The 24,016-nt window shown below is 38.5% G+C and overlaps 1 protein-coding gene across 1 annotated transcript in view; it reads left to right on the forward strand.

Annotated features, from left to right (window-relative positions):
- Positions 1 to 1,025: 1,025 nt before the first annotated feature.
- SERTAD2 (SERTA domain containing 2) overlaps positions 1,026 to 24,016 on the forward strand; it is a 99,273-nt gene continuing 76,282 nt past the window's right edge. Inside the window, exon 1 of the mRNA XM_081068715.1 lies at positions 1,026 to 1,432. The gene's annotated coding sequence lies outside the window, so the exon portion shown is untranslated. The remainder of the gene's footprint in view (positions 1,433 to 24,016) is intronic.

A 24,016-nucleotide genomic window follows, 5' to 3' on the forward strand; every position in this document is an offset into this window, starting at 1 on the left:
AAGTTTTGATCTGATTCACTCCAAATGTGGTTGCCCCTCAGGTGTGGGGTTTGGCCTCAGGGACTCCCCGGTAGCGCAAGGCAGAGGCTGATGAGCAGCAGCAGCCTGCAAGCTGAGTAAGGAATCAGCCTCCGCCGCCGCCTCCTCCTGCCGGCGCGAAGTCGGCAGCACAGCCAGTCCCTATCGCTGTCACGCCGCCAGCAGCACGGCCCCTCCGCCGCCCCCCCGCGCTGCCCCAGCCCTCACACTGTTATTTGCGTGACTGACCCGAACCCGGCGGGAGGGAGAACCCTGCCGCGGGAGGGAGGGGAGAGCGTTGGCCCGCCTACTCCTTCCCTGGGGCTTGTTGCGGCACCTTCTCCTCCTCATTGGTCACACGCTTGCGTCCATCACCCCCACACGGCTCTCGGATTGGCGGAAGGCGCACTTCTGGAGCGAGGAGAGCAGAGTGACTCCGCTGGTCTCCGGCGCCTCATCTTTCCCTCCACCCCCCACTTCAACGTCCACCCACCTCTCCCCACCCCCCACTCCCGGTTCGCGGCAGTGTCCTTAGTAGACTCATTGGGCTAGGGGAGAAGCCAGCCACCTATCGAGTCGTGCTGTCATTGGCCGACGCCCACGCCTGTCGGAGCGGCGTGCTTCGCCATTGGGTGGCTCCGCTCCGTTCCCCGCCTCTCCAACTCCTCGCCCTCTCAGTCGCCTCCTCCCCTCCCGGCTCTTCCACTGCCCCTTTTCCCCGCCCGTCCCCGCCGCATCTACCCTGTCCAGCTGGGCGGGGACTGCTGTACGACTCTGTAAAGTCTGTGAGTCACTGCACAACCCATCAATCCAATTAAATGTCTTGAGCGAGCTGAGCAGGCGGTGCTGCCGCCACCGCCGCTCACCCAGCCGCGGCCGCCCCTGCTTGCAGCGCCCCTCTGATCCATGGCTGTCTGTCTGTACTTGTTACGGTGTAACCTCCTCCTCCTCCTCCTCCTCCTTAGGAGCCGCTGCAACTTCCCCCCTGCCAGCCTCCTCCTCTGCTTGGGGACTGCAAAGGCATGGGATAGACCCAGAGCCACTTCTCTCTATCTCCCCTCCAGCCCTCGCTCCATTTCCCCCCTTTAAATTAAAGTCTGTTCCTCGCGCCTCGGCGTTTTAGAGATTTATCAGTCTCTTATTTCCCCCGATTTTATTTTCCGTCCCTGGGACAGAGGGTCGCAGGGGCAGGGGAGTTCATTTTAGGGAAGGGGCTCTCCACCCGCCCCTCCGTTTCTCCTCCTCTGTCGGTCGTGACTTGATTTCCCTCCTCACCGCTCCCACCCCTGGAACTCACCGTCCTGCACTCGAGTGACGCACCGACACCCCCCGCCCACAGCTCAGACGTCCCCTCCCTCGCTGCCACCCCGACCCGTCTCAGAGCTGGACCCGGTGGCGACTTCTTCGCGGAAGGGTGAGTACCTTGTGGGGTCTTGGAGGGGGGGGGGATCTGGAAAAATGTTGTAGCCGATCCACTTCGGGGAGGGCAGGGATCACATTGTGGGAAGAAGGCTCCTGGTCCGGCGTGGATTTGAGGTGGCGACTGCCTCCCTCCCCTGCCCCCTCCTCCCCCGCCCCTCGACTCCTTATTCACCAGCCCTGCTGTATTTCTAGGTATTGCCAGACTTCCACCATCGGGACGTTATAACGCTTCTAAACTGAGCGGTAATGGCAAGCTTGCTGCCTTTGGGATGCTTAGTGAATGGTAGTCAGCAGTGTGATCCGATAGACTCTATGACCTGCAAAAAGTGTAAAACGGCTAATGGGTACATTTTCCTCCAAATCAAAGTTAAGCTTTTATTCAATAAAGGCAAAACAAAAGGTATTTCTAATTTGAATGTGTAGTAATAGAGCAAGGGAAGACAGGTTGCCTAGTGGCATGGCTTACTATTTATTGTATAATAGTTTTTTAGGTTCCCTTTTGAAAAAAATATGAATTCAGTATGAAAGGTTATTAAGTCTTTGAACCTGTTGGAGGAAAGCAAGGTAACATGAAAATCCAGCTTGACACTTCCATCTTTAGTTCACCTCTACTCTAGCAAGAAATTACAACAGAGAATTTTTTATTTCTCAGTTACTGGGCACGGTGGCGTGTGTTAAGGGTAATACGGATTTTGTTTTCTTTTGATATCCCTCTTGTATTGATTGCTCTTAAACAATATCATGCTACAGAATGTTGTAAAATTTTAATTTGGTTTCTTGATTGTTGGGCTCAAAAGTACACATATTTGCCCATGTATGTTTTATGAGACTCTTGCCTTATGAATCTTTAGTATTTAATTTGAGACAAAAGTAAAAATTATGAGAAGTAGTTACTCAGAGTAGGCTTCTGAGGTCACTTTTGAGAATTCAGCCTATATTAAATGGTATTATTCTTTTTGAGTCAAGTTCTGGTCTATTTGTCCACAAGATTCAAATTAGGCCAAACCAAACATGTTTTGAAATATTAAAGTACAGGAAAGACCTCTTAGTAGTTCATTCTCTCCTTTTTTTTCAGACTAATCAGAATAACTCTTTAGTAGTTCATTCTCACCTTTTCTTTCAGACTAATCAGAATAACTTGTTACTAAATTTAATTTTAAAGAATAGACTGTTCCTGTTCTGAAATCTGCCAAGTTTCTACAGAAAGATTTCTTTTTAAAGAGCAGAAATGTGTTTATGATCAATCCAAAGTAGTAAAGTTGACTCAAATGTAAATGCTATTGTAAGGAAATGCTTTTCATAAGCCCCCAAACCTTGCAGAGTGTTTCAGGAAAACTTACACAAAGCTTTTTTGAATTGTTCAATACATTTTATCATATGGCCTTTTTCATGAGTGTAAGACTGAATCATTGAGAGGCCAGACTGCCTGAGTTTGAATCTTGCCGCCACCCTGAGATGGCTGTCTGACTGTCTGGGCCAGTTTCAAACCTGGCCTGTGCTGGTTTTTCTCCTGTAAATGGGAAGGATGACTTTTCCTCAGAGAGCTGCTGTAAAGATAAGTGACAATGCATGTCCCAGAGCACTTGGTGTTAGCTGCTCCCTCATCACCACCACCCTTAGAGAGGATGTATAGTGTAGTTAGTGGTTAATAGTGGAACCTCTTCCACCAGATTTTGTAGGTTCAAGTCCCAGTATTTCCTCTTATTGTCTTTCTGACTTTGGTCATGTTAACCTCAGACTCTTTGTCTGTAGAATGGGGATAATAGAAGCACTTATTTCGAAGAGTTACTGTGAGGTCCGAATGAGTTAATATATGCAAAGATCTTGACTAGTGTTTGGTATGTTTTCAAGTTTAATTCTCTGTGATGCTCCTTGTATGTCTTGAAACATGGGTAAATTTTTTGTAAAGGTAAAGAATTATTTCTGTCAAAATAAGCAGAATTATCAATTTGCATGATATTCTATAGGGTTTATATTTTTAAACTAGAGTTTATATGACTTTATGAAACTTAGATATTTGATGAGTTGAGATTACTCTTTCATTTAAATTTGCACAATAGGCTATACGTACCTCTATTACAATGATACCTATCACACATTTGCTGTTGTCTGATTTTCCCCTCTGCTAATCAGAAAGCTCTTTGAGGGTAAGAATAGTGTTTCATAACTTAATTTGCAGGGCCTAGCAGAGTGTCCGGTATATAAAGAAGCTTAATTAATTCTGTGGAATGAATTAAATAATGTTATTCTCAAGTTGTTTATGAGTAGCTCAATGACATTATAAGTGATACTGTGGAGAATACTATTATTTGTATTGTTGAGTTGAATTTTTACATTCTCAATTATTATTTTTTATAAATAGAGGATAAATAAGGAGAATTATAGTATAACATTTTATTAAGAAAATTTTTTTCATTTTGAAGATTCAACTTAAAATAGTCTGAAAAGTACATATCAAATATCTTCCCTTGGTACCTAACAGGCCCATATTTTATCATAGATTTTTCAAACTTTCTGTCACTAAACTGAATGTTATTATAGTTAATATGAATTACACAAATTAGATTTTGAATGTCCCAAATGATGTTATGTTATTATCAGCCTCAGAATTAATAATAACAAAGAGAATTTATCAAATTAACACTGTGAAAATAAAATAGCCTCATTTCCTTAAGGATCAAAGCTTTATTTATTTCCATTCAAGAATGAAACTCTTTCTCTTGAGTAGTCTTAATAAATAATTAGCTTTTTGAAATAGCTGCAGTAAATAGTGTAATAGGAATCATAATGGAGATATATGCAATTAGTAGATATAACACTTTAAACTTCATTGCACACTTAATAGGCATTACACAATTGGGGAATATATATTTTTTTAAGGAAGCAAAATTGATGGGGCTTACCACCTGCTTCATTTATAGAATCACTGTTTAACTTGTCAGTAAAATCCAGTTTAATTGTCATGCCCCCTGAAATTATAAAATTCAAAAATATCTTTCAAGAAAGAGATTTCCCCAGTAATGTAATCTGAATACTAATCTACTCAAAAGTGTTACAGTGTTCTGCAACATTGTTAAAACTTTTCAAATATGTAAACTATGTAGTACAAGGTAGATAATTTTCTATACATAATCCTTTGTTTAACCTAATCATCAATTACCCAGTTTATATAGTATATTGCATTTCCATTGGCTAAAACAATTAATTTAGAAAAGTTGCCCGTTTTTGTTCATATACTTTTGAAGCAGCCAATCTAAAATAAAACTTTAAAAGATTAATTTATAGCCACTTAGAAACTACACTTAAGTGTCTGGTTTGCAAGGTGGAAGTTCACTTATTTTTCACTTTTATCATGACATTGTTTCTGTAGCCCACATCTCTCTCATTTAACATTTTTGTTAAGACATTCAAGTATTTATTAGTATTTACAGACGTATATGATGTCTCCCGAGTTTTTTAAAAAAGCAATGTTTCTGATGAATTGTTTGGAAAGAAGAGGAAAGCGAGATAGATGTAACCTTTAGGACTTGTGATTTCTATCCTGTCTTCTAACATTAGGAAAATGGATAATTATATACGATAAGACCTCACTTAATGTCATCAATAGGTTCTGCAACTTCAAGCGAAACAACTAAAAGGAAATCAGTTTCACCATGGGCTAATTGGTATAAACAAGAGTCAAGAGTAATTTCCTATGGCATCTCATCAACGTTTTAATGAAACAACAGATGAATGGAAACTACATTATTCGAACTGCTGTATTCTGTCTGTGATCAAAAGGAGAGGAAAATAATATATGCATTATCTATTGACATAAACTTAGAATTAAGGTCCCTGGAGTTCTAGACTGAGCAATGCTACTTATTGGCACGTGACCTTGAACATTACACTTACCCTTCATGACTTTCTATGTTCATATCCTTCTAGTGGGGTGAGGGAAGGCAGTTACCCTACCCTCATTCACAGAGGATGTTGTAGGGGTAAGTTGTAAGTGCCTTTTGAAAGCATTGGAGAAGGACAAAATGCAAGCAAATACAAAGTAAACCTTAGCATTTAGAAATAGATATTTATTGTTATTTAAAAATTGTGAACCTTTTAGACTTTTTTCTGAAGGGCAGTTTTCCTTTTAACTTTATATTTGAAGGAACTTCTTATTGGTATGTTCACAAGCATATATAAGATACCTTTTAAAGAGGCAAGGGACTTTGGTTTAATTGAATGGGATTTTACGTGCTAACACTGAGTTTTGGTACATCCTGGGTTATAGCAGTTGTTGATGTCCTAAGAACAGACTTTATGTATTTAAGAGATAATACATTTGATTAAATTCAAGCTTGTAAAACTTGCTTGTGCATTGCAGGAAAAAATGTTCAGATATATCAGATTCCATTAGAAGTTCATGCAAAGAGAAAAATTATTAATCATATTATTTCATTTTAAATATCAAAAGGATTATTTAACTATAAGACCCCTCCTTATACTCATTTATTTTGTACCTTGAATGCAGTGAAAATGCGCACATTTCAGAATATAGTGGCTTGGAGAATTTCATTTATTCCAGCTAATCTTTTATTTGGGAAGGCGGGTGACAACAGTTTATATATTAAAAAACTAGTCATTTTTCCTTTTGTCCCTAAAAGTGAGTTAGGGGTGTTTAAAAGTCAAAAGCCCAGAGTTAGCACGATATATAAATTTCTTGGAATTCAGCTTTATCTCTTTGTGGTTATTAGTGAAGAGTTGTCACAGTCTCATGGTGTTGTTATTCACTTTTTTAAATGGAAATAAGATTCTAGTGTACTCAGAGTAAGACCTGTCAAAGCCAGTGGACATACAAAGAAGTATTATTTATTCCGGCTAATATTAAGTATGCTTGTAGTGGACAGTGATCCTCTAAAGCAAGGTTGCTAAGCAGAAAGCAATTTTTAAAAATATATTGTCCTTTTGTCCTGTTCATCCAATTGACTGAAACTTAGAATGATCAGGTTTCTTCTCCACTTTTGAATTTAAAGGCCACGTTGATGTCTGTTTTGTGTGCTGGTATGTATGTATAACTCTTTAGTATATTAAATGTTTACTCCTACCATATTAAATAAAATGATCCAAACAGCCCACTTTTAATTTAATTGTTGTCTGTTTTTCATAACCCTCTTCTTGTTGTTCTACCATTGCTTTTCAGTTTTCTTAATATTTCCACATGAGTTTGTCTTTTCTTTTTATGTAGCGTCTTTCTTATTTTGCTCAATCTTCTTTTCATACTGGTGTTCTTTTACCTTGATCACAGCAGGTTTTTTCCTTTAACTGTCTTTTGCCTGTGCCTCTATGAGGTATGAAGTTAGTTTTCATTTATTTTAGTCTGCTTTTATGAGACTGAGGCAAAGGTCTTCTCTATAGAAAATTTGCTTTGCCTTATTTCAAAAGATAAGCTCTCTGATCATCTAATCTACACAGAACTTAAGGGGCCATTTTGTAAACCTAAAACCAAGTTTTAGCTTAAATGACGTAGTGAGAGGGGAAACTGTGACATGTTTCTTATTAACCCTTTGTCTAGTAACTCCTTTGATGGTAGGATACTCACAGAATTTTTTCTGTCCATGTTACCTTGAAAGTGCTCTCTGGTGAGCTGTGGTGGCTGTTTCGGCAATGACCATCACCATCAGACAACACAGTGGGTGGCTGGCCTGAGAACGTCACATTAGACATGAAGAGCAGCTCCTTTGTTTTGTTTTGTTTTGTTTTTAACTCCTTAAAACCAGACTGAACATCAGACCAAGTCCACTGTGAGGTTTTCCAGGGTTTACCATTGTTGAATGATTAATGGTTCCCGGTGAAGTAACCATCAGCTTTATTGTCTTTCATGGCTTCAACTCAAATGAAATGTATCCCTTTGAGTTAACTTTTGTTTTGATTTTAAGGGTTCTTTTCACCCAGGAAATCAAAGGGTATGAAAATGAATATGTATTATTAAACAAAAAAGGTTTACATAAAAATCCTTTGAGTAAAAAGTTTTCTTAAGGACCAAAAATCCATTGATTTGGAGAGAATGTTTAATATTTTCTCAAAATACCTGACATTCATATATCAGTAGTATAAAAACTTTCAGTTTGATGAAACAAAATAAATCTTTTTGATTTAGAAAACAGTTCATTGTTACTTTTTATTTAAACAATTCAAATATAAGATTAGGTAAACTGTATTTTAGAGTTGATTAAATAAGAGATTTTCCAGAAATTGTACTTTATGAAATCTGTGACTCATGGAAAGAGCTCCATATCCTGCTCTCCACCCCCCCACCCCCATACATAGCTATATCCCATTCCTAGCTTCCATTCATTCATTTATTTATTCATTCTTTCAGTACATTTGACGGTATTTATTGAGCATTTACTATGTGCCAGCTACTCGTACTGAGCACATACATTACAGCAGTGAAGAAAAGAGACAGATATTTCCATCCTGTAGAAATTATATCCCGAACAATTTGGTGTGTGCTGAGCTTGTTAGCTACTACTTTGAAGTAGTCATAACTAAACATTGTGTAATAATGATCTGAAAAAAAGGTAAGATGTTTTTATACGGATTTTATGCCCTTTGACTTGGTATAAAAGGAATCCTAAATCCGGAAACAAAACTCCATTTGAATGGACAATTTTAATTTGAGTTTGAGTTGAAATATTAAAAAGCTATAATGTAGACAGATGATTCTACCAGAAATCTGAAATCATCCTTATCTGTTAATCCTGAAGAACCTGACAGTGGACATAGTCTGAAATTTTTCCCAGGTTCTTTTTTTTTTTTTACACTTTTTAAAGTTGTTTTCTCCCTTTGCTTTGTTTTCTTTGTAACAGAGCCTGAAAAATATGTGTAACGCTGAAAATTGCACAATGGAAATGTAGTCATATCAGTTATATTGCACAATTAGCAAGAAAATCTTAAGTTTGCTTTGTCTAGTGTACATAAAGAACTAATTTTTTGTTTTTATGATTGTGAAAACGATGTACTTTCCTAAACAAACAAATAAAACCCTTAGTGTACATTTCCACCTCAAATATTAAAGTTGATATATCTAAGTGTTTTTGCAGTAAAATAACATTAATACAATGTAACAATGATTTTTATTAATTATTTTTATTTTTGTTTATAAATATTTAATACATGTCCCTGGTGCTTAGGGGTCTCAGAAACTAGTAAGACATGGCACCTGCCCATAATGGTGTTCGCAGTCTAGTTGAGGAGACAAAAGATCTCCACATGAAAATGAAGTCTCTTGTATTAGGCAATGTGGTATTTAGTTTGATGGGAAGTCTGGTGTACACCACCACACTAAACTTAGTTCTAGCTCAAATGGACTTGCCTTCTATAGGTCCTGGGTGGCCTCCGTGAGAATCCATCCTTCCTTTCAAGTTCGTGCAAAGATGGTGAGCAGACCTTCTTTGTGCCTGAGGTACCTCAGGGTAGAGCAGTCCCCCTTCCAACTACTGCAACTGCTCAGCAAGGAAGGGAAGGAAAAGGGAATGGAGCACATATCCTAGCCATTTACTGTATTCCCTAGCTAGCTATCCCCATGGGAAGCAGAATGTATGGACACACCATGGATATGGTTTAGGTTCCTAAGGACGAAAGTTACTTCATAGCTTTGGGAAGCCTGGCACATCGGTGAGGGCCCTGTGGACCAAGGGAGTTCACTGAAAAATGGAAGAAACACTGAATGGGGAGGAAAGAAGTGGAGACGGAGGCTTTGGCAGTTGCTGTAGACACACTTTCTTCCTCAGTTTTGCCTGAAGCAGCCCTGCCGATGAAATGGGAGTGCTCTGGGCCTAATATACCACATTTAGGAAGTTTATATATATTGCTTTAATATGTAGGTATAATCTTTCTAAATTGTTTTGCTTTGAAATTAGCAAAATTTCTGATGTGTGTATGTTTAAGTTCTCAAACAGAATGCTGTGTGACTATGCCTTTTGTTTTTATTTTCCTGGATATTTGAAAATATTAAGAATCCCTTTGTTTTTGGAATGCATTTTTGTTTATTGAGGCCTCAATCTAAGATAGAATAACACAACATATGCTTGTCTATTAGATTTAAATTAGGGAGAAAAAATCCAAAGCCTCAACGTTTATTTTATCTGTTGATGAAAGTATGTGGAAACTTCTTTTTTTAATAACAATTTCTATCAAGAGTTTCTTTTCCTGAAAACTGTATCTGTGCCACACACATCTATTTGATTCAAAAGGCTGCCTAGGATAGTTATGTTCATTATCTTGATTGCTATGATGTTTTTCAAGGGTGTATACATGATGTCAAAACATACCAAATTATACATTTTAAATGCTGTATGTGTTCATTGTATATCAAAAACACTTTTTTAAAAAAAGCCACTTAGGTTGTACGGTATATTTTCAAGATAAAATCCTTATTATAAGAATTATATTTTTAAAGTTTGACATTTATTTTTTTATTACTGCATTTTATTTCACCTACCATGTATTCACCTCCATCCCATACCCCAGACACACATGTTTTAAGAAAGACAAATAGAACCGAGGAGGCCCCATGCGCCAGTTGAAATTTAGATATAGGACCTCAGAGAGCTTTTTTCCATATATAAGGCTCACTGGAGTATCTTTAAGTAATTTGCACAAATTTGAATTTGGAGAACTGGAGTTGTGTATTTTTCAAGGAATCCTCCTTTTCCTTATAGTTTAACAGATTATGACTCATCTTTGGCATGGAGTAAAGAGCATGATTTAATAAGACTTTTAAAAAAAATTTTTTTAAAGAGGCTATTTGGTTTAATGCTTCTCAAATAGTGTTACTTTTTTTTTTTCATTTTTAAATTTAAATTTTGGCATGTTGGACGATAGACTCTATGAATACATTTGTTTAGGGAAAAACTTAGTCTGCTGTATTCTTCCTGTCCCCATGTCTTGAGCACAGCACAGGAATGGTAATACAGGTTTGTTAAAGTGATGGTTTGATATTAATGGAATATTCCTATGTCACCCAATGTATGTTTCAGGGAAGTTTATTGTCGAAATTAATGCTTATGGTAAGTTTAGAACACTGGCAATTTTTCATGAATAAAAAATAGTCTAGAGAAATTTTCAGAGTTGTCTTTATAGGACTGGGACTGAGTTGTGACTTTAAAGCGCAAGCTCTTTCTGCCATACCAGCAGGACACTTGAGGATTGCCATGCCCAGGCCTTAACCGGGGTGAGGTCCTGGCTTCCATGTTTTGAAAAGTCCCCAGGTTATTCTAATCTACAGCCACACTGTTCTCTGCAGTGCTCTCTCCCACACCAGATTCCTCCACACCCAAGATTTCTATTGTAAAACTTTTCAAACGTGTAGAACACTTGAAAGAATAATACAACAAGCACCCATATTCTCTCTACCTAAATTCAAGAATTGTTAACGTTCACTTGATGACTCTCTCTCCCCCTTTCTTTCTCTATGTATAATTTTTTGTACCATGTGAAAGTAAGTTTCATATATTAAGGCTCTTTACCATTAAATACTTCACTATGCATCTTCTGAGAATAAGGACATTTGCCTACATAGCCACAATACTACGATCCCACCTAAGAAAATTAATAACTTGGAAGGCTTTTCAAGAGCTCAATTCCATTTATTAAAGGCATGTGAATTCATATTCTACTAAACATTAAATGCATATCAAGTGAGAAGTTCTGCAGAATATGAAATTGTAGGGATTTTTGCTGAAGAGAATTTCTTCTCTGTGTTTGCAATAAGGCCACTATTTTAAACATTTTTATGAGGTAAATGCATTTTCCTATTATGGTGAGGTAAGATCTTTTCTAGCTCTAACATCGCACGATGGCATCATGAGAAAAAAACATTTATCAAAGTTCATGCCGCAGTGTGGTTTAATGGAAACAGCTCATTTTCGAGCCAGAACCATGTTGGTTCATATAGTTGCTCTGCCACTTACTGCAGGTGACCTTGGTGAATTAAATTCTTACATTATTTGGGATGTTTTGAGAAACCACCCTCTGGCTCACTGGAATATCAGGAAGTTTATTATTTCACAACAGATCCAGAGGTAGGGCAGCCTTCAGAGTTGGTCAGTTTTGTAGCTCAGGTTCTTACCATCCTTCTGCTGTGCCAGACTTCTTGTTGGCTTCCAACTTCTGTTTTGGCTGCTTTCTCAAGCTGGTTCACATTCATACATTATGGTATTCAGAGGAAGTCAGCAATCTCTGAATTGCTGAAAAGATGTGGACTGTCATCTTTCTGTTTGATTGGGCATCTCTGTCCCTGTGTGGACCAGTAAGTAATCTGGGAATGGGGTTCGCTTAGGGAGAGGAAAGGAGGAATAGACATTGGTTTTAACCACTGACAGTGTTCATCACTCTTCTCTAAGCCTCAGTTTTCTTTGCTGTAAAATGGGAATAGTGATATCTATCTCTATGATTATTAACTGATAACCAATAGCTAAAGCAACCAACACAAAGCTGACGTTTAATAAATAAGACTAATTTCTATTTTTTCTTCTTTCCTTTACATCTTATAGAAAATGTTGTCTTCCTTTGACACTGCCACATTCCATACTAGTAAGCATATATGTCAGTGACTTTCCCTTAACTGGTCTCTTACCTGTTCTCTCACCTCACTATCTAGAACATAGGATTTTATGCATAGTTTACAAATTGGTCAAGTACCCTCCATTACCCTTGGCCAATCTTATTTTTTCTTATATATTTCAACTTTATATTATTCCAAAGCCACAGAAGGGAAACTGTCAACAGTGTATACGTATTTATCAAGCTCCAGATCAAATGTAAACAAAACTCTCTTTATTTCACTATTGGTAAAAGCAAGAGTTGAAATAGATTTTCTCCTTTTATTAAAAAAAAAAATTTACCATTACCTGTGAAAAAGTCAGCAAAATAAAATGCTCTATTTGAACTATTGTATCTTGTTTGGGTAGTTCAGCTGCTCTGGTTTCTCCAGAACTTACTCTCTTAAAAGAATTGTGCCTAATTTACCAGCAAGTAAGTCTTTTTCGGATTGTTTTGTCTTGAATCCTCTCTCACTCCTTATGAGAAAGTCATCTTCCAAAGATATGTTTTCCAGTCTGTGTGAATACTGGAGGGTCTTTGTTCAGGCATGCCCTTTTCAAAATATGTAGAGAAGGATTGTCATTTTTTTTCCCCCTATGGGATTTCTAAAGCACTCCTGAAACACCTGCAAGGTCCTGCAAAATTGTCACAGTCCAATCATATGGGAAGATACTCACTTTTTTTTTTTTTAATCTTCTACTTAAACAACAGGATCACTCTTGAAGGAGAGCTATCGATCTTTTTTGACCCCTTAAGTAGAATATTTAATTCCTGCCAACCTCCATGGCAAGGGAAAAGAAGGAGGGTGAAAAGTCTTGTGTCTCTGTTGACTTGAAAAATGATGAAATGCTTTTCCCTTTTCAGTTATAGTTGTTTTCTTTTTTTTTTTACTGTGTCTTTAATTTTTAGATTTAGTGTAGACGAGATAGCTATTGATCTATTAAGCTCCTTGAATACTGAAAATACTCAGATTTTGAATGGTTCCATCCATAATTCAAAGCTTCTGCTGGCATGAATCATTTCAGCCAGAGGGATACTTTTTAAAGGAACTGTTTAAGTGTGTGTTGATGTGTCTTATACATCTCAAACGAAGGTTCTGTAAACGTTAAATTTTGAAACTGCACAATGAAAATAGAGCTCTGAAATAAATTGTAATTTTATTAAAGAAGCCAGAGAAGGGATATCGTGGCTATAATTTTAGCTAAAAGTGCTCGAGTTTTTTTTTTTTTTTAAAGTTTGAAATTGGTATTGCGTTTCCTCGAAGTGTTATTGGTTACTTTTTGAAAGGATGACATATGTTTATAACTTGTGAAGCTTGGTTTTGTTTGGGCAAATTTTTAATTTTAGTTCCTTGCAGAAAAGTTGTGTGGACAGGATTCCCTTTGCTGTGTAACAAATGTTTTTACTGTTTAGTTAAGGTTTGCTGCCAGTGGCTCAGAGGCTGAAACGAAAAGTGAAATGGCTGTTGTTTCCCATCTAATACCAAATTTTATTTTTGTTTCCACTACCCAATGTTAAAAAAAGAAATGAAAAGAAAGCAAAGATCAAGATCCAAAAGCTCAAACTAAAATTTAATTTCCTAACTAGAATAAGGCTGGCTTTGCAGTGATGTGAAAAGTCATGCATAGGAAACATTTGTTCATAGCTATACAGTTGGCCATATTGATTGCTGGGATTAGCAGTTGGATGAGGGATGCATTCCTGTCTTCAGACACTCAATCAGGCAGGTAACAACCAATCAAGGCTAAGCCGCTGGGACTGACTCAATTTCTTTTTTATCTTCCTACGGAGAAATGTTTCAACTGTGCTCCTTGCCCCTACTTTTTAGTCTCTCTGAGAGAATGGAACAAAAGTCCAAGTGACAGTGGGTTGGAGAGCAGGACATTATCTGCCTCTCGTTACCCAGGACTTATATGCTAACGATAGAGTCATTGCCAGAGCTTTGTCTTTGTTTCTTTCTTGATTCTATCATTTCTGTATTCCATGTTGGAGCTTCTCATGGGCGGGGTCGAAAGTTGTATGGAATGGATTCTAAGGGCAAAACCACTTTTGTCCCAGGTCATTTATTGTTTTCATTTTTCATAAAGAGTTCTTATTTTGACTGAAAATTGCAGCATGGCCAACAAACAATTGTTGGCCCGCTAAGAAAAAGATATATACCGTATCTTTAAAAAAAATTATTTGGAAAAGAGATTATACTTGGAGAATGATTTTTGTTACTTCTGAAAGACCCAAATCACGGGGGAAATTTTAGAGCTACGAGTCCCATTTTGCCATGTTAAGCCTTGTGCCATTCAAACTTGTTCATCTTTAACTATGTGCTATGTGACTGAGTCATGAAGCATTTGGGGACACTTCCTGGTCAACTTGAGTTTTGAGAAGTAATTTTTAAAATTTTGCCGCTGGAAAAACCAAAAGGTAGTGTGAGGGTATTGTTAGAATTGTATTATGGTTGAAAAGTTTGATTGTCAGAAAAATTTGTCTGTAATTAGCCATAAATGAGCCATTAGTTTGTCTTTCCTCACTCAATGTGCAAACCCTGTGGTATAGGCGCCCTCCTGTCTCCTCATCACTATGGTTGGGTTCCACTGCTCTCACTTCACATGTTATTGCGGACAGTGACTACTGAGTGGTAAGTGCACTCGAGCGACCTGGGCCATGAATTTTGGTTTTGTTGTTTTGCAGTACTTATGCATGGTCAGAACAATATGATGAAAGTGAAGCATTTTCTATTTGGGCTAATTTAGGATCACTCATAGAGACATAAAGGCATTTGACTGGTATTGGTTTTGCTTTTACGTGGTGACTGGACAGGGAGATGGGCAAAGAGTTAATGTTGGGGGGGGTGATAGAGGAGAGGTGCTTGTTGCTACCACTTTTTCTGTGTAATCGACTAATCATTTCATATAGTAGTCTCTGGCAAGTGTTTTGGTGACTTAGGTTTCACTTCTTTTGTTGGAGTAACGGTGACTCTTATTTTTGAATAATTGTATGAATTAGAAAGGGCTCTTTTTTTTTTAAAATGGATTTTTTATTTCCTAAAATAAAGTGGAAGCCTGTTCTTTGATTCCTCTCCTTCATCTTCTGTTAGCCACTTGTACACTTAAATGCAAGTGTACAAGTGGTGTTGGTGTGAGAATTACTCTTTTGGAAGCTTTCAAGTTGTTTTTCTGCACAAGTTGTTTACATTGCAGCTAGCAGTATCCTACTTCTTGCCTTAGTAGTACAAAATGAGATGTACTTTGGGATATCTATGCTTTAACTTTTGAATACTGGATGCAGGTATTAGTGCAAACTCAGCACACCATTACGTGATGAGAAAAAAAAAAAAAGAAATGTTTATGACTAGGAAAAAGTTCTTGGCAAAGAGGAGTCCTGGGCTGTTCAGCCAGTTACTGAAATGGAACTGAGTTTTCTTTTATTAGGTGTGTCTTTGAAGTTGAAATGATTCAGTGGTCACCTATGAGTATTAGCGTCGGGAGTTAGTTCTTGGAGCTCTTTGTGCTCTCAAGGAGGCAGTTTGTGAAGCAAATGCATCGCAAGCAAGTATATTATGACTTTTCTAAATAGCATGCCACAGAGCAGATGATGTTGTGGTATGCTGGAGTGCGGCAGTTAAGCCGTGATGTGTTAAATGGAAACTTAGGCACTTGGTCAATCCAATTATAAATTTCTTCCCTTCGTGTGACCTCATTTTCTCAGTGTGCATTTCTAATTGCTTTATAGTGACTCTGTCCATTTGACAACCAGAAAGGCTAACAAAAATAAAGTCCAAATAGTAGATGTTAGAATTTTAAGTAAGTTGGCTAAGGGAACACATTAAGTATGAGGATTACCATCAGCTTGGTTTTTCTCAGTACCGTTGCTCTTGCTGATGGCTTTGACTGACAAGTTGACTGCTTTATGTAAATTTTTATTTCTTTTACGTTATAAATAAAGTTCGTGAACTTTGTACTGACTCGGGATGTGTGAAACTCTGCTCTAATCCCTGCTCTGTTCAGTCAGTTAAATTCCTGCGCTTTTAAAACATCCCTGACTGTCAAGTTGTTAATGTTCCTACTTGCTGCCCCTTTGTTATCATTATTTTGCATCATCCTTGACTTGTGTGTTCAGGTGTCCTTCATCCCAGGAAGGAATGAAGCTGGTCACAGCCATTTTCAAGTCTAACCTGAAATCACTTCCATATTTTTCGACAAGGTTTTCTGCTGTCCATTTTTAGTACTCCTACCAAGGAGGAGTCCAGGGGTGGCCCTTCAGGTTTCTTGATGTGTTTAGGTTGGGGCCGGTGTTGCTTGCTGGAACCGGCCCTGGAAAAGTTGAACCGGTGCCATATTTTTCACGCTACTGTTACGTCTCTCTGTAAAATGAAGGAAGTGTTAATAACACTTCCTACTTGTTTAGCACGTTTTCCTCCCCAGCTCTCAAAGGAGTCGGCCAATATCAGGCTGGATACCCAGCCCATGTTTCTATTATTTTCTAATTCCTGTACTGTAACATTGTGTAAAGACTTTTCACTTATTGGGTTTTTTTCCCCTTATGTTCTCCTAAAAATTGGAAAGTACTATTTGCTATGAACACCTCAATTTCTCAGATACTAAGAATAGGGCACATCTTGGCTAAGTATTTGACCTGGGATTATACTCTAATCAGCCACAGAGCCAAAAACAGAACTCAGGGTTCTTCCTCAACTTCATTTTATTACTGAGCCATAGTTTCTTTCCTTTTCGGATACACTTACAGCAGGACCAAAGAAAACACATTTCCAGGTACCAGAAATATTTCCCATGTCTCTTCTTTAGTGTTCCAGTGTTAGGATTTACACTAGATTTATTGTCTGAAGTAAAGTTTCAGTGCCAGGTATAAACATTATCTGATCTGTTCCCATATTATTCCTGATTTGACTACTAGCCCAGAAGGTGATGGGTAGTTCACCAAAGAGTATAATAAATGCAGCCCCTGTTTTCTTTTTGTCCTTCTGAATTTGATTTAACATAAAGTTGCTTTCAGCCAGGAAATTTCATGAATGGGCATATGTTAATAAGCCAGACTTTTTCTTCTTTATAGTCATAAACCTAACAAAATATCTCCCCAAAGTGGATTCAGTTAGAGTATGTTAGTACTTGAGTACTTCCTGAACTTACAGGGGGAAGCAACTCCAACCACTCTGAAAATGAAGTCCTTCCTATAAAACTTGGCTGCTGCCGTCTGAATATATTTTATGCTTTGAAATACATCCTTCCATAATTCTTTTTGTTAGTGAGTGTTTGCAGAACTTGAGGAGGAGTCTGTAAAAACTAGAAGAACTGACTGTTCTGCTTCAAAACTGCTTTCAAAAAAAAAAGTCACACAGAGGATGAAGTTTCTGAGAGTGGCAGTTTTTAGTTTCCCTTCAGAGTAACAAAAGTGAAAGTTGCGTTTTGATCACTTTTGATTAGTCTTAGTGAAAACGTGAGCCCCACCGCGTGTGCTGGTGCTCACACACAAAACAGTTTTCTTGTTTTGGTGCCCCCGCACGTGAACCGTTGCATGTACACACATGCCACGCATAAAGAGTCCATTCTTGCTCATATGCAGCCGAAGGAGGCTGGCCACTGCGGTCTTCTGCTCAGTGGAAATTGGCAGCCTTTCTTCTTCTGTAAACAACAGCCTGATGTCACCCCATGCGGCAGTGATAGCGGACCCACTTTAGAGCTTCTCAACTGGCAGAACTGCTGCAGGCCTGTCGCTGGCTTTGATCATCTTCAGTCACACTTGAATAAATGCAGTGCAGAGTAATTCCTTCATGTCAGGAATACTGGAATGGCCCTTTAAAACTGTTTGTAAAGTACTTATCCTTGAATTTTCACCTATCGTTCTAGCAAGAAACCTGTGTGATGAGTAGAAGAATTGTAGGTACTCCTATTAGAAATGAGCTAATTCTCAAGTCCAGAGAATTAAAAAGTTAGCAAGTGGTGGAATGACTGAAATTTAGGCATTTTAAACATTATGTTGTCTCTTTTTCATTATATTGATTAACTTGTTTAGTAATTGTTAATTGTTCTATTATGTTACTTCCTCTCCCATCTAAAATGTGTGGAATGATGATTTATGAGATTCTTTTTCCAGTCAAGACATCTGTACATTAAAATCAGATACATCCTTAATACATTTGGGGACTCCTAGACAATAAGGTAACCTAATCCTTTGCCTGAGAGAGAGCCTTTTGAAAAATCTAGCATAAGTCTACACTCATAAGCTTAATGGGAAAGATTTATTAACAAGATGATCCTGTTCTTTACTTGGCCTCTGAAAGCTATATAAAATTGAGAGGATGAATGATCGTAATTCTTTTGTGTTGTTAACTGGAAGAGACAAAACCAACATGAGAGGACTGTTCTATTAGTTGGAAATCAAAATTTTATTGGGAAGGAGGGGAGAGTTGAGCCACTGGTTAAAATATAACAATTTCTTATATAAAATAGTTTTGTCTTTCTCACGTGCCTACTTCTAGTTTATTTTGAAGGCAGTTATAAAAAGTGGGAAAGAACAGTTACCTTCCATGATTTATAGTTGCATATATGGTTTGGGAATACTTCAGGTTGTAGCTAACTCTTGGTTTTCTGTTTGTGTTTTCTTTGAAATGGTTTTTCAGTGTGACATTAAGAATAGGTGGGAAGGGTGTATAGATATATGTGGTCTAGCCACAATAAATTACTCGAACCTCTGCTCGATGTCCCAACTTGAGCCAGCTCCCCTGATTTTGAGGTGTATGTTTAGGGAATGCAGATAAATGTTGATTTTAGCTCACCCATGACAGAAAATGTGTTAAAACCCACAGTATTAAAGAGGCAAACATAATTTAAAAAAATAAACTGCCTTCTAAAACTGTACTTTGGCACACAGTGAGCACTCAGAAATGAATTTTAACTGAAGCTGTGATAATCAGAAGTTAACTATATTAGCAACCTCCATAAGCTAGCATCTACTTGTATACCCTAGTTGACTAAAATACACATTTGGGGTGAAAGAGACATTTTATTGCATAGCTTCACATGAAACTTTTGTATTTTATTTCATTATATGAAAAAAAATACTTTTGCCTTGAAAAGACGATACTGTCGGTTTTTCAAATGACAGCAGGTTGAAGGGCTAGAAGTGAAGTCCATAAAATCTGCTTTAACAAAGGAAAACAAGTTTCCTTCCCACCATCTTTCGCTTTTTTCTGTGAGTGACAAAGAGTAAGGAGCAAGTAACAGCTGCTGGCCCAAGGCTCTCACTTCTGTTGTGCAGGGAAGTCTCCAAGTCTGGGTCGGCTGTGGGAGCTGAGCAGCCTGAGCAGTGTGGGCACCAGTGTGGGGCTTCCCCAGCACTGCCCTTGGGGGGAAGCCCACACCCACTTCTTACAGGAATGGCCACAGGGGGTCTGCCCAACTCTGCTGTAAGTTAAAAAAACTTATGCCTGAAGTGACCCAGTTTATCATTTAACAGCAGTGGAGCCCCTCATTACTGCAAGAGGCTGTTTGTAATTGTAAACAAATAGTAGCGAGGGCAGAGGACAGATGTTAGATAACCGAAGTCAGTGGTGGAGCAGTGGGAGAGCCAAGCTGGGCTTAGATTTTAACTCCTAAGTGATTATCTTGCGGTCTCTTCCACAGTGGATATAATTGGAGCAGAAAACGAAGTAGAATTTTAATTTTAACCCTTCCTAAAAGCATGAGCCCTCCACTTGAACTCTTCCGAGTTTGTTGAATGATACCATTTTGGCCGATGTGCTGCAAGTAGTCAGACCACCTAGGTCCGTATGGTGTGTTGCTGTGGATCAGCGTTCTCAGGACCATTATTTTATTGAACGCCCGCAGCTGCAGCCACCTTGTGAGGTATTGCCCTTCCCCTTTATAAATGAGGAAATAGAATTGTGACTTGCTGAAGGGCACACAGCTAGTGAGCAGTAGAGCCCCAACCGGAATCCCCATCTTTGGACTTCTGCACCACGAGTCCCTTCACCGCGCTAGGAACGGGCACTTTGATAACATCCAGCTTTATGGTGTTCCGTACCTCTCACTCTTCGAGCTACACAGAAAACCACAGTCAGCAAATCCAGCTTAGTGGCCAGTCATGTTGCTCACAGTAAGAACATATATATCATCAAAGGGCAGCTTCCTGGTTGACTTTGACATTAATAATCCCATAGAAAAAAGAGGAGCCTTGTTATTTCTTATTTAAAATCAGAGTGGTCACGCAGAATGAACCTTAAGGACTATTCAGTTTTAATATACTTTTTTTTTTTTTAAATCTAGAGTAAAACCCTTCATAAGGAAAGTGAAACTCTAGTTAGTGCAGAGACTATGGCCCCAGACTCAGACCAATGTGCTCTTTCTTTTAAAAAGGACACCTCCATAAACAGAAGCCGCAGTGCTCATCCCAGGAGCTAATGTGACTGGAGCTTCCAGTTATCTACCCTTTGCAACGCTCTGTGCTGGAAGCAGCCAGCAGTAATTTAGGATCAAGTAGGGGAGACTTAATCCAGGATAAAATGCACCCAGTGCTAAGTGTTCTCCCATTTAAAAGACTAAGACTGTCACAGATAGATTCATGGATAGCTCAGATGTAGTCTCAGTCTTCTGGAAACATTTATGAAGAAGCCCTTTCTTATATGACCTTCTAGTTGTATGAAAAATAACAACTGTGGCCACTGTGGAGCCTTTCAGAATAATGCTGCCTGTCCCTGAGAAGCTGAAGTGTAAGGATTAAACGCAAATCTAATTGTGACTGTTAGCACCAGATTTCTCGTTAGGCCTTGTCCCTAGAAGTTTTGACTGAGAAAATCATGTATTGCTTGTGCTTTGTTGCAAAAGTTCTGCTAATAACTTGTAACTCCTTGGTGTATATTTTCAGAGAGCTGATGATGACCAAGTCACATGCCTCCTAGCCTTCTCTAAGAGCCACTCACTGAGGACCTGGAGAGCCTTTTTCAACCCCTCACCCCCCGATAAATTGGGCAGTCTCCAAGTCAAGCTGACTTGATAGGGAATACAAAATGGAACCGAATAATTACAAGTTCTATTTTATATAATGAGATCACTTTGCCAGCAAAAACACTCACAGAATGCCTTTGTAGACCTAACTTGCACCAGAATTAAATTTGTCTTTTCTCGGTAGTTACTACCTAAGCTGAACAAACTGCATTGTGTAAATGGGTCAGTTTCTGCAGTGTTCTGCATGAGATATTTAGGTATATACAAAGGCAGTCGGATTGTAAATTTCAAGGGCAAACTAGCCTCCAGTAAAGCAGATCTAGGAGGAAAGCTATATTTATATTCTTAGAAGAGAAGCTGCATTCGGCTTTCCTAGTCTCTTTGCTTGGTTCATGCTCACCTCTGTCAGCTCCAGGTTGTGCTTTTCAGCCAACCTCTCTTCATTCTCTCACGTTTTTGCCCCTAAGTCCTGGAATCATACACAGCATATAGTTGGTTATAATCAGGTGATCTTGACCTCACTCCATTCTCCAGGGCCTAAGAACTTGATGGAATGATTTTGGGTTAGCTTTAAAAAAACATAATTGATGCCCTATTGACTAAGGTCTGTGCGGTATCTTCTACCATACTCTGTCTCACTGGTTTCATTTCAGGCCAAAGACAGGCAAAATATTATAAATGGTGCATATGTGAACTTGCCAAAGAGGCTTTGAGGGTCCTACCTCCACTTACCTCGTTTACTGAAAAGTGTCCTTCATTTCATTTTGGTAGGGAATACTAAAGTTGATATTCAGTAAAAATCTTTTTACATTTGTAGCTTTTTATGAGTTGTGCTAATTCTCCCTCTTAGATGGTAAATGGTGGTGGTGGTGGGTTAGTTCCATAGAGTTAAGGGCAAGAACCCAATTCATTATTGATTGGGACTTAAATTTTAAATTCATCACTTTAGCCCCTAAGACTTTAGGAGAAAAACAGGCATTGCATGTCTGTCTGTTTGACTGAAAGTGTCAGAAACGCATCCAACTAACTTAGCAAATAGAAACTTACTGACTTACAAAATCTAAGAAGGCCCTGAGCCACCAAACTGGGAAGGGCAGTATTGTAGTTGGCCTAAGTGTGGCCAGAACTCTCTCCATCTTTCACCTCTGCCTCTTTCTGTATGTTTGCTTCATTCCTTCTCATGGCAGACCATTTTTCCACGTGACTGGAAACATGGCCACCAACAGTTTACCTTACAACTTCTGTCTGAAAATTTCTCTGGATGTCAAATTTTAAAAAATCATAGGCAAGCTGACTACCGCAGTGTACACCTGAAGCTGAAGCTGAATAATAATGAAAGTCAACTATAATTTAATACATATATAGTCACAGAATGTGGAGTACAGCACAGGGAATAGAGTCAATGGAATTGTAATAGATATATACGATGTCAGAGGGGCATTAGATTGGAGAAGGGGGTTATCACTTTGTGAGGGGTGTAAGTATCTAACTATTACATTGTTTTGTACACTTGAAACTAATAAAAAAAATCATAGGCAAGAAACTCATCAGATTGATATGAATCATGTGTCCATCCCTGGGTCACTCAGTAGGAGTGGGGGGAGGGAGGTCATGTAAAAACATAGTGATGTGTGTTTATCCATATGACTGGAAAGTGGGTGGGTGGCTATTTCCTGGGATAAGAGATGGTTGTTGGGAAGAAAACTCCCCAGCATATATGCTCACTACAATATATCAGACTAGAGCCTTTTAAATGTTTTGACAGAAACCCATAGTAAAAAATACATTTTACATTGAGGCACACAGATACACACACATTTAATTGAAACAAAATTTCATGAAACAATGCCTTCACTACATACAGGCATTCTGATATTTTCTATTACATTCTGTTGTAGTTCATTTGAAAAAATATTGATTATAATTCATCTAATTAATTTCGTGACTCATCACTGGGCATGGATATTTATTGTCTCGTTGAAGAAGTGACTTACATTCTAGAAAGATGCTGGTGTCTCAGAGGGTGACAAATACATGACAGGAATGCCCTTTCCAGTTCCCATGGTGGATATGACAGTGCTTTTCCTACCTAGGAACATTCTGGAGCTACTCCTCAGCCCTTTGTAAAGAATGTCAGACAAATTGAGTCAGCTGCGCTCCACTGTTTTGGACTTGACTTTTGCTGAGAAATCCTGAAATCCTGTGGACCTAGAAAATTTCCCAAGATGCTTTCAGTTCTGTCTTAAAACAAAACATCAACATCACTTTCTTGCAAACTTTATTGCGGCAGGATGAAAGTCAGCTTTCCTGATCATGGTACTGCTATCCATGGCTGAATGGTACGTTTACTTATCCCAGAGTTAGCTGGAAAACTAAGGCGTCTTATTTTTGATCTTGTATTAAAACATTTGCATCCCCAGGTAAGTTGAATTGAGAGATTCAGATGGAAACTTGACAGCAGTTGTGCAGAACGATTCCTGAATGAGACTTACGAGTATGAAGATACGGAGGAGAGTGGTGGAGTTCCTTACCGTGAACCGTCACAAGCCCATAGAGACCCTAAATAACTGATACGCCTATAGTGCCATGAATCTCACTGGGAAAAGCAAAGCAATAAAACGTTTAGAAAAATACATTGGAGAAGAGAGAGGAATAGAGAGAGATTTCATAACTAAGACACAAAAAATACTGACCATAAAGGAAAAGAGACATACATTTAACTATTATTGACGAACTTCTATTCACTAAAAAGATTGGAAAAAGTAGATTGGGAAAAATATTTAGAACACATACAGCAGACCATGGGCTTCTATGCAGAACATATAAAGGACTGTTGGTGGGAGTGTAAATTGGTAGAACCACGTTAGGGAAAAGTTTGGCAGTAGTGAGTCTGAAGATAAGATACCCTGTGATCCAGTAGCTTCACTCCTGGATTTATACGTTAGAGTAGCAGTTCCTTTTGACCTTACTGTACACTTTTAAAAATTATTGAGGACCTCAAAGAAGTTTTGTTTATGTGGATTGTATCTGTTGATATCTGC

The sequence above is a fragment of the Rhinolophus hipposideros genome (assembly GCF_964194185.1).
Source record: "Rhinolophus hipposideros genome assembly, chromosome: 12".
Lineage (NCBI taxonomy): Eukaryota > Metazoa > Chordata > Mammalia > Chiroptera > Rhinolophidae > Rhinolophus > Rhinolophus hipposideros.